The sequence below is a fragment of the Hetaerina americana genome, unplaced genomic scaffold (genome assembly GCF_022747635.1).
Source record: "Hetaerina americana unplaced genomic scaffold, ioHetAmer1.1.p SCAF_2, whole genome shotgun sequence".
Classification (NCBI taxonomy): Eukaryota; Metazoa; Arthropoda; class Insecta; order Odonata; family Calopterygidae; genus Hetaerina; species Hetaerina americana.
In genome coordinates this window covers 16,663,309-16,679,566 of record NW_027286763.1, presented here as the reverse complement: position 1 = coordinate 16,679,566, position 16,258 = coordinate 16,663,309, and positions in this window count along the sequence as shown.

The window sequence follows — 16,258 nt, the reverse complement described above, 5'->3', positions numbered from 1 at the left end:
AAAAGGGTAGAGGACCGAAGTGAAACGAGGCAGTGACCTTCTATCTTGTTCCATGCTAGCCACTATACTTGTGTGCGGCAGGGGGTGACTCCCAAGAAGTATACCACATAAAAAATTAAATTCTTCTTCGTTTTCAGTTACCCACACTTATTTATATATATATATATATATATATATATATATATATATGTGTGTGTAACTAAAATATATATAATGAATCAATTAATGTAGATCATGATAAGTAAAGGCACACACACTACGGTATATAGGTGTGATAAACTTCTCTACGCATACGAGAGGAGCAGTTAGTAACATGAGGTAATAACTTGACACGGAACAAAATTGAAAACAAGCAATAAAAAAACTATGACTAGATGAGATAGAGAAAATACACTAGGCTACTTAGAATGAAAAAAGAAATGTACTTTTTTCCTCCCTAGTGAGGTTGGATACAGTTATTCTGATCCATTATCATTCGTTGGAAAAATGGATCACACTTCATCGGTGTTCAATTAATACGTCTAAGTTAATGGATCCTCCCAGCATAAGTACGATGGGGTTAAATAAGCATTTCCAACATCATCGCTAAAGATACCTGATTCCAATAATTATATGTGCATACGGATCTATTTTCTGCAAAGATAACTGATAAATCAGCATGATTCAAATCTATTTCTGCCGTATATTTGGACGGCCATTGAATTATTTGTTTTTGTGAGCGTCCATAAACAATCTTCAACAAAGGTTATAAAATCTCTGTTTAATGCAATACTCTCAGCCTTCCTATCTCACGTTTAAAGAGAAAACATCATAAACAACTACGTAGTAATTTTTTTTGGAAAAACGTCTACTTTTGCCGTTATAGCCTGGAGGTTGATTTTTATATGGTAACATAGTAAAAGCAGAAAACATTTCAAATGTTAATTTATGGAATTACTTAATTATTTAAACAACTCATTGCATTCTAAATTAAATCTAAAAGTAAAATCTACGAGGAAATACTAAATGTTTCACATAGGGCGGCAAGACGAAATAAAAAATAGGAATCGCATGCATTTTAAATGGTATTTTTTCAAGAATAAAGGACGTATACTTGCGACACTTGATGGTGAGATCTCAAAATATCATTTGGTTTAAGTGTAAAGGGCACATATAAAGGTGTCCAATGTAAACGGATATGACAAAAAATTATGAACCAATATTCACAGAAAATCACCTGATTTGCCTAAATGCCTAAACTTAAGGAATGTCTCAATTATTACGAAGAATTTTCCTTCATAAAACAAGGTTAGGGACCTCAACGAGAAAATCGGCAGGTGAATGGCGGGTAACGGAGAGGAAAAGTGAAAATCAGAAATTAACATGTGGAACTCAGGAGATCGGCAACTCGGGAGTGAAATGGAAGAAAATTGTTCTCCAATCCAGTCACGATTCTGTTCATTCCCGAATCCCGTTCCTCGCGCCGCCTCTTGCAAGTGTTACTCGGTGATAAACACGGGGGGACATCACCGTATCGGCGCACGAGCGAAGCCAACTCCCCCGCGCCCACCTCTCCTCCCTGTTGCGCAGAGTGGTGTGACCTTATTTTGTCAAAGGTCAATTATTGTCTGCAATTGCCTGCGGTAATACGACGATGCAAGTGCCAACGCCTTTGGTCGTTCAATCCTAAAATTGGTCGACTGTAGCCCTCGATCTTACCCTATGCCAATTGACTTACTTCCTGGTATTTTTTGCAATGTACTTTCTTCTTTATTTGTCCATCCCTTGGCCTTCCTCTTGGGACTTTTCCCTCTATTTTTCCTTCTTTTATATTCTTTACGAATCCATTGTGTCTCAGGGTGTGGCCAATTCATCTGGTTCGTCTTTTCTCTTGGGTGTTCCACAAGGTCTATTCTTCGTCTATTCTTCTGTAAAATTAAAATTCTTCTTCATTTCTTATTTTATCCGTCCCTTTGATCTTAAGCATCCTCCTCCAGCACCAAGTTTCTAAGACTTGTATTCTCTTCTGGTCTAAGTTTTCGATGGTCCATGCTTCTGATCCATCTGATCCATCTTTGTAGAACTTGATCCAATACTTTTAGTGAGCTTTGAAGATCCTCCTGGTTTTCTGCTATCATTGCAATATCGTCGGCGAAGCGTAGCGTGTTTATATCTTTTCCATTGATCCTAATTCCGTTTAACCTCATGCCTTGTGCTTCTTTTATTACCTCCTCCAGGTACATGTTAAACAATGCAGTTGAGAGGTGCAGTAAGTGCCTTACTTTAATTTTTGTATATGCTTTCGGGGAATTTGCGCATTTTCCACCTGAGTACACGTATTGTAAATAAGAATCTTATCTTAACCTCTGCATGGCCTACAAAGCTCCAAATTTCAACCATCTGATATGTGCACTCCCTGGAAGCAGCAGTGAATGTATTTTCAATAATCTTTATGGCACGGCATGGGGCATATCCGAGCACTTTTTAAGCACTAAGCGTTGCATGATATTTTTATCAAGAAAAGATACCTAGTACCCTTTCCGGATACGAAGTATCTTTTCCAAGTCGTGGTGAAAGGGCTTGTGCGTTCTGATGACACCTAGAGCAGTGCTGGCAGGAGCAATGATATTTGCTCCTGGGAGGGTCACCCTTGCCAGATAAGTCGAAGGGTTGGAGCCAGACGAAAGGCAGTCCTCGCAGTGTCTGTTTTCCAGTGAGGTAGCTGAAAGGGGTCCGATCCCAGTGGGGTGGACTTTCAAGTGACGTTGTCAATTAAAAGAACACTACTGAGGAATTAAACGGGATACCACTTCAATTAAACTTCATCCCATGCTTCTCTGATGGACATAGACCAGGGTATGAGTCAAGGTAATTACGGGATTGAGCCAGCAATGCGTCGTGTCTGTAGTGGGAGAGGCAAGGTTCCTGCGGTCGACATATCACGAATTTCTTTTAAAGAGAAATTGACAGGCACAGCACAGGCCACACATAAAAGAAATGGACAAGTTCGGGATTTGAAATGCTGCGGCGATGCTGAGAATAGGGACCTGAGAAAATGGAGATCGAGGGATGAAGGGAATATGGATATCCTACGGATACTTGGGGTGATATCGAAGAATAACTATGATTATTGGAGAGATAATTAGTGAGTTATAAAGAAAGGAGAATAGAACCTGTGAGGCGGTGGTAATACTAATAGTATAACTGAGGCAAAGGGCAGGAAGAAGCCAGTGGCCTGTAGAATATTATCAGTAGAAATAAAGGTTGATGCTACGAACTTATTCATGTATAAATTCACATTCAAAAATAAGTAAATTGGAAGAAAAAACAGGAACTTGAACGAGCAATAAAAAAATAATGGAAAAAGGGAGGTCCCTGTTCATAACGAACACTTTTTTAAACATTATAGCATACAAAGATTTGAATAGATAATACCCAGAAATCCAGAGACATAGTTAGACTATATCTCTCTAAATAAATCATACTGGTCACACAGTTTCCAGCGAGCGATGCGCCTTCAGACCCGATTTAAATGCGTGTAAAATGTGCGGCAGAATCTAGGGGGTAAAAAAGTGGGAAGGAATTAGAATATGGAATTTATAAGCATTAACTTATTCGTAAAAACAGTTGTATCCGCAACCAGTAGAAAGAACAGTAGGATGGGTTCAGAAGAAGAAAGATGGGAACATATCCATCACGAGATATTGGAAGCCGCAAACGAAGGTACATATAAATGCAAATACGTATAATGAAACAAACACTTAATAGGGAAATGAGGAGCAAACCAGATAATCCAGTCGAGGTAATTACGAAGATTCACAAGCGAAAGTTAGGGAGAGCGTTGATATGAAATTCAACAACGCAAAGTGCCATTTACTCCCTCCCCCCTAGCTGTATCGTAATATCACTAAACCCAAAAAGTATTCAAGACTGGTTCCACCCGCATCCTCTCCTCCTCAGTTGCATGACAAGGAAAACTGACGAAAAGGGTGTATTTAATTATCAAGGAAGGCCCCATTGCTGGTGGAAGTGCTTAATTTATGAAACGTGAAATTGACGCTTGACAATACTTAAGTGTTCGATTCTCAACAACAAGCCCTGGTATGGCATACATACATATTAGACCTATTGACGGGAACAGAATACCATGCCTCCACGACAGGTTGAGAAACTTAACCTGCATTCCTACGGATTCTCTGGTCAAACCCGTCTGGAAAAGATAATCGCGAAGAGCTCGATGACACAGTAAACTACGTCAACTTTCTCCATTTAAATTCCAAGTAATACTCACATATTATTATAGTTAGTCTACTGGTTAAGATAGGTTTTGAGTGGACATAACTACCTATAAAATATCTAGTCTCTCCTAACAAAACACAACCCAACATCCTACTCTACACCAAGCCCCTTTTCATCTCCCTATTCTTCCCTTCACTTCATCCAACATCCCCAATACCTAATGCCCCTTCCTCGTTTGCCTAATATTCTCCCCTCTATCACAGTCTTCAAAACCCCACGGCCAATCAGTATGCTTAACACCCATTTTCCTGTCTCCTCATGATTTATCCTGATAATCTCTTCTCCTCTCCCACAACTTCCTCAATTGACCTATCTGCCCATTTCACCTTCTTCATCCTCTTCCCTCCCCTCATTTCAAAAGCCTAGAATATACACCTATGACCATGTGTCCACTCCCTATAAGATCACAATAGCTACAAGACCACTCCTTCAATGACCATGTGTCCACTCCCTTCAAGACCACAATGGCTACAAGACCACTCCTTCAATGACCATGTGTCCACTCCCTACAAGACCACACTCCTCCTGGAGAAAGCTTCTTTGCCTAGCTCAATTATTTTCTTTATGTACCCACTACTTTGACAATTTTAGTCCAAAACACATCCGAGATACGTAAACCGTTCCACATGCTCTATTTTTTCCCTCCTATTTTAATGTTTAGCTTAGCCTATTTTTTTCTGGAAAATCGCATAAACTTTGTTTTATTAATATTGATTCTCATCCCATACCTTTCGCACTGAATTTCCAATTTACTCAGCAATGCTTGCAGTCCCTGATGCAGGGGCCTCAAGCCCCTGTTCGCTGATGACCAAGCTTGCAAGCTTGGTCATCAGCGAACCTAACTGATTTTACGAATTCCCCACCCACTTTCATTCCTACCTCCAGTTCTTCCCATGCCTCTTTAATCATTTCCTCTGCATACAGGTTGAATAGCAACGGTGATAATGCCTTGCACCTCTTCCTAACACTGCCCATCCGGACTCCCCGTTCCCCACCCGCACCTGAGCAGTCTGAGACGTGTACAGGTTGCGGATTAGCCTCCTTTCCCTCCTATTTATTCCGATCTTTTGCAATATACTCATGAGTTTTCCCAATTCACTCTATCAAACACTTTTTCGAAATCTACGAAACAGACAACTACTTCCTGATTATACTCCATTTTCCTCTCGATTAGTGACCTCATTATTGCAATGGTATCGCGCGTGCCTCTCCTTTTCCTAAACCCAAACTGATAATCCCCTATGAAACCATTTGCCCTGCTCTCTATCCTTTGGTTGTTGCTCCGAAGAACCACTTTGGCTGCTTGCGAAATCAAACTTATTGTTCTGATAAGTAGTACTAACCTTTGCAATTGAGCCTGGATGGCACGTGAACTGAATGGTCTGGTATCCAGAAATGTTTCCATAAAAATATTTATCGAGTGGTTGTTTTAGTCGAAATTAGTAAACATTTAGGCCATTTGATGATCGAATTACGCTTTGAACATGCCACTACGCTTCCTCTAAGGGCTCCGTGGCTTAAAGATCCACGTTCATTTCTCGCCCGGGGTCGACTAGTAGTTACTCGCATCTAGGTGTGCCCACCTCTGTGCCTCCTCACTTGAACGGACTGTTGAAGTACTCTTCGCTGAGAGCGAAAATCATTACCGCAGGTCACCCGCTTCGAGCGGACAGGTTTACATCCCTTAATTCTGGGTCGACAATTTGATTCGCTGTAGGCGGTTGCTTATATGCTTTGACCCCTCTCGCCCTCTATCTTACGCCCCAATTGTGACTGTTTTGGCGTTTAAAACCTACTCTACCTAATATGTATAACAATAATATGTTCTCTCAATGTTTCGTAGCTTCCCTGCGTGATTAAAAAATGCCGTTTCAAATGAATCTGATGTAAATCTACATGGTTCCCGGCGAGCCAAAGCTAGGGTGTGTAGGCATAGCACCATGCATTCATCACCAAACATGCAACTTCAAAATCAACTTTTACTTAACCTTTAGTTACGCTATACATATGGTTAAAATTATTTAACTAATTTAGATCGTGATATTCAAAGGTACCTGCATTTAGGTGTGATTTACGTATTTACGCATGAGATATGAGCTGTAAGCAACAAGAAGACTAGGACTTAAAATAAGTTACCATTACCAAGGTTGGAAGAAATAATGACAATACACTAGGCTACTTAGAATGAAAAAAGAAAAACACTTTATCTCCGAGCGTGGTTGGATACACTTGTCCTGATCCTTATCATGTTCGCTTGGAACATTAATTTCTCTTGAACTCAAAATAACATGAAAAAAAGAGCAATCTCTGTCTCGCAGTATCTTACGTTCCTCCAGCCGTGCTGATTTTTATTAAATAATTCCCGACTGTCGAGGTGCCTCATTATTGAACTAAAAATTATATGTTACTTGATCTGCATGATATACGTACAATATGTGAAGGAGGTAGGTCTGCAATTACTCGGTTCCTCCCTGTCTTAGGTTTAAAATATAGTTTTTATGTTAGCTATTTTTATCAGATTGGGAACTTGTGACCAATTATGTGATTATTAAATATGATCTCTAGATTCATTAGGCGGAATTTCCGACATTAGTTCCTGAAATATGCGGGCTGGTATTTGAGCGGGCCCAGGGTATTTGATTGGGTTAATCTTTTTCAGAAAAGTTCGATTCCTCTGCGTCAAAATTCAATTTCGGGAATCGATCGAAGGGAATGATTTAGTGAGCCATTCCTATGAGCTAACAGCTATAGAGGCAAAGAAGAATTCACGGGGGGGGGGGGGCTTTAATCAGTGCCACAGGAGTGTGAGATTTGAGAGAAGACACAATGTAACCGCGTTAGTTCAGGTTGACGATCTTTTTTGAATAATTTTTACGTGATTCCTAACTTTGTTGTTTGATTATAAATTTAATTAAATAATGAACATCATAACGTTTTAGCTAAAAAAATAGTTATTAAATTCTCACCATACATGGTGACCAACTTATTACCGAAGAATATAAATTTTTGAAGAAACCAGTATTATGCTGCTCATAGAGGTAAAATGCAGTGTTATCAAGATATGATAATGCTGTCATTAAATTTTTAAGTACGGAAACTGGGCGAGAAATACGCGAGGAGGAATAACGGCGAATAGTAAAGCGTGGAACGAATGTGAAAAGTATTGACTACCTCAAGAAAATCGGTAAGATTGACCACCCGAGTTGGTTCCAACATTTGACTGCTGCTTTTTAGAGAAATAAATTGTTCAATTTACTAAATTGCACAATACATTTCCTGATTCATAATCATAATGGTTTCAAAAATTCTTGAAACCTAGTTAGTCTTTGTCAGTCATGATAGTATTTATAATGAGTGGTAATATTAGACGCTAAATGGATGGTATACCAAAAGAATGTTTACTTGCTTATTTCAGAACAGATAACAGGATAGAAAAGATCTATTTCTTCCCAATTAAATGCAAAAAATTGAAAAATGTGTGACGAAATCATGAAAAGTTTGGCGGTAGGCTGTAGGAAAGAATAGAAAATATATCTTAAGGAACGCCGAAGATAATGATTCCGAAAGAACGTAATCAACCTTTTCAAACCAGCAAACACCATGGTATTAGATTGGTAATAACGTAACATTGTAGAAATCTTAAAGTGCTTCTCATAGTAACAGCACACAGCGAAAACAATGACTGATAACAATGCACACCAAAGGTCGACGTATTTCGAAAACGAATCGGATCGGAGAACTCGAACATCGAATGCAACCTTATCGCGCAATATTTTTGGAATAAATTTAAGCTGCATTACCGATTTCATAAATAACGATAACACATAAATCTACTCAAATTCTCAAAACAACTCTCCAAACATTTCAATTGCGCTGCACTAAACGAAACGTCCCACCTGTGTGCGGCGAGGGCCATGATTTTCATTATTCTGAATTCATATGGTAAGTAATTTGGTATGGCATTATCTCACGAGTCTCATCATTCGCAGATAATCTTTTGTCCTTCCCTGCTTGGAACTTTATGGCAAAATCTTTCATGCAAATCGTCCAAGGGCTCTTTTGCGATACTCGAGTGACAAAACAGTCAATCTTATCTTCATTTGGGTAAGTAATTTGGTGTAAAATTCTATTTCATGTAATGGAATTGAGCTGACTGAATTAAATAGAGCTGACTGAAGTCCATAAAAGTTGCATATAAATTTAACAACGGAGACTATACTTTGCAAGTAATATATAAGTTGTCTAATATGGACGCTATAAAACCGAGCAACACTCTCATCAATAATAGGAAGCCAAGGTTAACCTCGAGCGGTGCGCTTTTCGCAGCTACATGTTTATTGGAAGTACGCGGGAGGGCATTCTGAGCGCCAAGCGTCCAAGAAACACACTTTGACCAGTCCCTCACAAAACGGCAGCTAAAGGCTCGTGATTGCGTCAGAATAACTTAATGAATATTTTTTTCTTTCCATTCAGGCAGGGTATAACGTGGTAGGGGAGAGAGAGAGAGTAATTTTGCGATATCAATTAACAATGTTCCAACACAACTGTCCCTGCGCTATTTTATCAAACCCTCTTCTGAGAGCTCAAATGGACTACAATTCATATTTTATTTATTTATTTACTAAGAATCCCCATGTGCAGATAGACAGTGTCAGGTGGCACACAAGTCCCAAGTTTTCACAAAAGATAATAATCAGTCAGCAAAACAAAAGTACACTTAAAGGAAACTTCCAAGTACAAATCTCTTACACAAGAATATCCCCATCTCATTAACATCAATCAAACAGCAAGAAAAAAAGAGAAATTAAAAAAAAATTAAGCTGTTACATGTAACTTTACACCACACATCAATCAAATTATTACATATATTCCTTACATCTTTTCTTAAAAGTATACACTCTGTTAGGAAAGGGCTCGAATAGTTTTTCAGCTAAGGTGTTCCAACCAGCAATTGTTTTATTTAAAAAAGAAAATTTTTAATTCGTTCTTTGTGCCCGGCATTTTACCTTGAATTTGTGGTCATTTCTCCCCATAAAATTTGTGTTCCCCGCCTCTTTCCTAAGATCTGCCCAAGCTTTCTCCCCCTTCTGAATGCTAAACATTCCACAAAGTCTTATTGTGGAGAGAATTCAATAATAAATGAATGAAGTGTCTGTTGAAACTAAGGAAATACACATTAAGTAGTATTTATTCATTTTAATGCGCGAGTAAAGATTTGATCCAATGATTGAAAACTTTCATGCGAACCGACTTCCGCTTGAATCCTAGTTCTGTCTGAGAAAGACGACGGTGTAGAAGAAAAATAAGGTCTATATTAAACTGTTACCATCACTTAAAGAAGTTTTTATTTCCCATTTAACTAGTTAGAAAAGCTGATTATTGACTGGAAAATCAGGCTCCTCGGACGACTGTACGGCACGGCGGGGCGAGGTCGAGACGCGGAAGCGTACGGTAGCAGCAGGCACGACGACTCTCGCAACATCGAAATCTCGTCCTCTCGCTGCTCCCGACTAAGGAGTGCTGGAAGGGTGCCGTTAGTCACCATTTCATTTAAAAAGAGTGCGGACTCCATCTTTTCCGTCTTCCGCGAGAATTCCTTTTCATTTAGACAACACCAACCGCTGTGATAAAACAGAAGGTGAGGAGAGAGATTTCAGCCGTACAGAGCGTGTGAAATGCACACTATCACTATGGGCTACACCACAAAGATCTGTTGCTCGGCTTGGTTGAATCTGGAGTATCAAATGTCGCCGGGAATCAAAACCGAGCCGTCCAGTCAGTAGCCAGCCGAACCCAGGATAAGCTACCCCGTGGTATTGGTTCATATTGTTTACTTTAATCATGCGTGTGAATTTAAGAATAGTCTTGAAACCTATCAAGTCTATTTAAGGATGGAAAACCTATTTTCTTATACTATCAAGCGCAGAGTTAACAAGGAAAAATCTAATCTATTTTTCCGCGATGATGATGACAAGAAACAAGTTTTTGAAACGTGTGGATTGCTCCAAAAACTTATTCAACTTCTAATGGGGCGGCAAAGAAAATATTTGTCGCTATACAATTGTTCCGCATTGAAGAATTATGTGCTTTTTCTGATTACGAGTGTGTGAGTACTCATTCATTGCTCCTATTTGTCCGCGACAATGTACACATCCGAAATAGGATTTAAGACTATGCATGTTCCTCGCAGTTTAGTAGCATAAACAATGATCACGCAACCACCTACTGTCGTGTAAAAAAGTTGACTACACGTTGGCTCAACCATAAAGCTTCATGAGTGGTTCAATAGTACTGAAAATGGAATGAACCTAGATCAAGAGGAGTAACTTATAGAATGAAATCGCAAAATCATATCGCGATACGTCAGAATAAGCGGATAATGTAAGTAGACATGCCAGAAGGACCAAGTTTGAAATACAGATTGTGGCACTGAAATCCAACGCCAATACCAAATACTCCTCAAATCTCAGGAAAATGACTTGCGAACATATTTTTTTGTTACTTTTTCAATCGCACAATATTTTTAATGATGAAGAAATAAATATGAGGAATGATTAAAGCAAATTTGAGAAATTTTCTCAAAGTGCTGTCACATGGGTCTAGATCGGGCTATAAGAATAACCCCTACACCTGACACAGCGATTAGACAAGTCATGAAATCTCGTGTGATACATAAGTCTCAAAATCAAACACAGAAACAGAATATGGATTTAAATACGTTTATTTAAAAACTGATTTTGGCGCATTTATTTGAGTAAATCAGTCAAAGTTACAGAAAAGCTTAACTAATCACCGCAGTGAACTTTCCAAAACTTGATTATATTGCTAAGCGTTAAAAAGAAGCTAATTCGACGAAAAGGAATATAAAGAGTCATTAGCGTTGGCTGAGTGATTAGTTCCTCTCGGCTGGAGTGGGAATATGGTATGACCCCACAGCCGGTGAAGCGCAATGCGCACGCACACATGCTAGGTCAAGCTGACATCTTTAATCATGGGTAAGACGCAGAAAATTTCTTTGAAACTACACACATAACTAATTGCAATTATTTGCGCACTTGTTACAAGATTGGGCTAATTAATACCTTCCGGTACTGCCTCGCCAAATCGCCGCCAAATCTGAAATCATTTCTCTCAAAAGGCACTATACGCGTAATGATACTTCAGCGTTTTTGATCTATACTCGGAGAAGGAATCAGGAGCCCTTTTCCAAATCCGAAAGTTAATAAGCAGTCGGCAAACGATCATATAAATTGAAATTCAATGGCAGGAATTTTTTGAAGACTGGGACGACGTCATAAGCATGATGTAATCCGCAATCACTCTTAGAAGTGGCGCCAGGGTTATTGAGGAAATTTAGAGGTCATAGCGGACGTAACACTTGGAAAATTTCACCTGAAGGCCACGCTATGACCACACACAAGACGGGCTTCGAAGCAGGCGCTAGCCCATCGGGGTTGAGCATGGCGAATGATACTGTCGTCTATGTTAGCAGAGATATAGTAATTGGAAAGTGGCTTTGTAAATTTATAGCAACTTCAATTGAAGCATGCATCAAAACGGATTGTTAACTCACGGGTCACGGTCTCGTGTTACGTGTCACCGAGACGACCGACAACGGGCGCCCCTAGGTCCAGTCTCATGTTATTACCGTCAGTGATTGGGCCTTGTGGTTAACCATCACGTTTTGACCTGTATTTTTCCACAGTATCACTCCTTGGTGTTTTGCCATCTCACCCTTTACGACTAATGACAACCATCTCATTTCAACTTTTAGGCCACACGACCGAGGCCCTATTCATATTCAGCACTTAAGATTATATTATTCTGAAAGTGTTCCTGAGGGACTAGATGCATAGTTGTAGAGAAAATGGTATCAGACGTATCTCTGTGGAAATGGAGTGATGTGTGAATTTTAACTTCATTATGATGAATTAAAATCATTTGGTAAATTTCCACATATCTCTCATTAAATCGGCTATGGTTTCGGCACAATTGTGCCTTGATAAAGGCACAATTGTGCCGACCTTGATTATGCCATAATGTACTGGACTATAATCAGTTAATTAAAAGAATATGGAAATTTACCTAATGATTGAAATTTATCATTGATCTGTAAGGCACCCAGCAAGGTACTTCCAATGGAGGCTCTAATCCTACATCTCAAGAGAGAATTGGAGTGCAATTGTGTCTGGAGTTATATCGGAAAGGTTTTGCACGAACAAAAAAATATTTTAAGCTCACTGGAATTACTTTGATGAAGATTTTGGAGGATAGACACAGAAGACAACTCTTGTGGTCTAACTTTATGGTTTTAATTAACATTTGCAGCTTCTAGAGCTTTAATGAACGTTAAGAGATTTTATCAAGAGGCTTTAACTGAACGAGAACCAGCCGTAGTGTTCTAGGTAATCGCTGTCATTTGAGATTTTATTTATTAGAAGCGAGGAATAAGTTGTTAACATGAATGGCTAAGGGTGAAATAAATGGTTGCTCGGTGTAGGAAGGACACATACTCAAAGATCGAGGGCATCGTCGGCAAAACTCAATGCCCTTGGGATCGTTTGAGTTCGGCATTGGATGGAGAACGTGAATGCCAGCATATTTACACCCGAAGCATTGAGGGGTGAAGTTGGACTCACCAGACCGAATCCCCAGAGGTAAAATGTTCCACGACATATTAACGTTCAAATGTTATCCTGCAAGCAGCCAAAAGGATAAATTCTAGGGAAAGAAAAACCATTGATGAAATATAACTAGAATCAATGGAAAACTTGGAGATCCGTAGCAATACAGGGTTCGTCCGGAAAATAAGTGTACTGACTCCTGGGCTGGGCGCGCCGCTCCAGGCGCGCCCAGCACCGCTCTGACGGGCTGCGATTGGAGGGGGGTATGTTGGCAAGCGACGCTGAAAAAGGCAGTCGGCTCTGAGCTGTGGTGTAGTGAGGAGCTCTGTTAACGCAAACCTCCACGCTCGACCCACGTCACGGAACGCGATGCCGAAGTTTTTGGAGCAGCGTTATTCCATCAAATTTGCGGTAAAGCTTGGGATATCGTCTACCGAAACTGTCGGTATGATTAACCAGGCTTACGGGGAGTCAGCCATGTCCGGAAACATGATCTTTCGGTGGCACAAGATGTTCGTGGAGGGCAGAGAAGAGGTCGACGACGAGTCTTCGAGAGGTTCCCGATGATGCCTTCGCGGGAGCGTTCCAGGAATGGGAACGCCGCTGGAACAAGTGTATCGACTCACAAGGGTCCTATTTTGAGGAATATTAGCTTAAGATATGTAAAAGTGTAATAATTTTTTTTTCCTGAGCTCAGTACACTTATTTTCCGGGCGAACCCTGTATACCAAGCAGTCAACGAAATATGCGAGGTTGAACATTGCATTAATAGAACGATCAATTTTCCATTGGATGTCTGACATAGATATTTCATCCTGCTGCAAGAACATCTCCTGATGAGTATTGACTCAAATAAATCATCTGGACCGGATCAAATATCAGGTCGCGTACATTTAGGGAACAAGTGCCAAACGTTTCGCCTTAGATCATACTTAAATGCCTATTATAGATTATACGTACTTGTACGCCTACGACTTGTACTTAATGAGTACCTAATTGGTCACATGTTCCCAATTACAGAAAAATAGCTAACAAAATACCAATAATTAAAAGCAGAGATGGAGAAACCATGTAATTACAGACCTATCTCCCTCACGTCCATATGATGCAAGGCCATGGAATTGAAGTAATATTAGTCGGGTTGGCGACCGACTTCGGTCGCCAACCCGACTAATGAGGTCATTTGCGCCGTTAGGGTTGTACGGGAAATGATGAAGGGCGGAGAGAATCCCAGCGTCGGCATTAGTCTACTCTTAACAAGCTTAGCTTAACGTCCCATCCGACGGACGGCGTGTTCACCCAAAGTTCTCTCCAAAAGGCACCTCAAGTAGGGATCGGGATACCACTGGAAAATATCTTACACCGCCGGGATTCGAAAACTGGCCCTCTGGGTAAGAAGCCAGCTACCGCACCATCCTGCTCCCCACATATACGAGTTAAGTGTTAGTTCGATTATAACACCTCAATAGTCAAGAGTCCATGGCCTGAATTAAAGACTTTTTGAATAGTCTCGCACAAAGCGTAGATGGTGTTAGTTCTCTTGCAATGGAAGCTACATAATATGCTCCCCAAGGAAAATTCATCGGTATATTCCTTTTTTATGTTAACGATATTAAGGCCGGGGTTAAAGTACGCTAATTTTCCGACGACGTAGAGGTTTACAGAGGATAGTCCTTAGTCTAAAGGATAAAGTAGTTTTGGCCGATGACCTTAATATAAGATACCTTGTGTGAACCTTGGCCATTAGAATTAAACTTAGGCTTGTGCTTATATATGATATCGGAATAATTTTTTGTAAACCTTCCCATTATTCAAACAAATAATTAATTCTTATTAATTTTCCACACTATTTTATTAATGTACTATTGACTTTCACGGTTGAATGCTACTAAGGTGATGATGAATTTTTCCGCATAGCTAATTTTGACCTCTCCAAATGTTTTATTCTAGATAATCTGGATTTTGGCTGAGATTCCATCTTTTGCTTGCAAATCCTTTATGTATCACTCTTCCTTCGTAGATTTTTAAGGCTCTTTTTCCTTCATGTGTAGCAGAGATTCCTTTTCTGTATAATTTACGGTCAGAATAAAAAGTCATCGTATTCCCCAGACTAAACATAAATCTCTGTGAAATAGTTCACCTTTCAGTATTATAATATCAGTGTTTAATAATCGTAATACCAATGCCTCAACGTAAATACAGAGAATTGACGTATCTTAATGACGTAGTTAAAACTGAGTAAGTGCGCATAAGTAAGCGCTAAAAGAACTGAAAAATATGCATTAACGAAGAAAACGCAGATCTCGATAATCATTGGGGCATCGTGAATCAGTAATTACCGAAATATTTATATTGACACTAAAATATAGAGTTTAAGTAAGACGACGCAATCACCTAACATACACTCAAGAGGTCAGTTTTTCTTCAAAACTAATCGCGTTATAAAGTATGAAGGGTAGAATGAAAAAGGCGTAGCAAAAGGAATAAGTTAAAGATTGTACGAGTGCAAAGAAAGACCCAGGCATTAACAAGGAAGTTTCGAAGATTGCGTATTCAGTTACAAAGAGCAACATTTCACCGACAACTTAATTAAATGATCTGTATTAGTCTAGAATCCCAAAAGGGGTTAAGGGGCTACACTCCCGCAGTTTCCCCCTTTCGCGGGCGAATACAGTTTTCCTGATCCCATACTCTTCGTGGGAAAAATTACATTTTAAATCTGTTCTTCACTCGATCTCTCAAACTTTATTGACACAATATCTCCTACCGAAGTAAGATGGGGTTAATAATACAGTTCCAGCGTTATCGCCAATGATACATCCTAATAATTTTTGCAAGATTTAATGTGTTAGTTAACCTTCGGTCCGTTAGTGATTTCCAACCTAGATCATCTAATAATATTTGATCTCCTACTCAGTTATTGACCAAAATGTCAAATTGCATCAAACGTACGTAAAGAAAGAATGAAAGAGACCTGATGACACTTAGGGAACACATGTTCCCTAAGTGACATCGTATGCGTCGTATGCTTCATTAGAGCTAACACCATCTATTATGACCCTTTTCAGGCGTTCCAAAAGTCATTAATCCAACCCAGAATATTTTTATTAAGACATAGGCTTCCAGCTTTGTAGTGGTTTCCTATGAGATATTTTGTGGAAGGGTTATTGTAAAATCTAGAAAAACCGCATCCACTGAAACGTGACTATCTCCCGAACCAAATATATCATTAACAAAATGCACAAGATTCATCTTGGAGGATTTACTCTTCCGGAAACCGTGCTGGTTTTCATCAATTACTCTTTGACTACCCAGGTGTCTCATTATCAAATTAACAACTGCATGACGTTGCATAA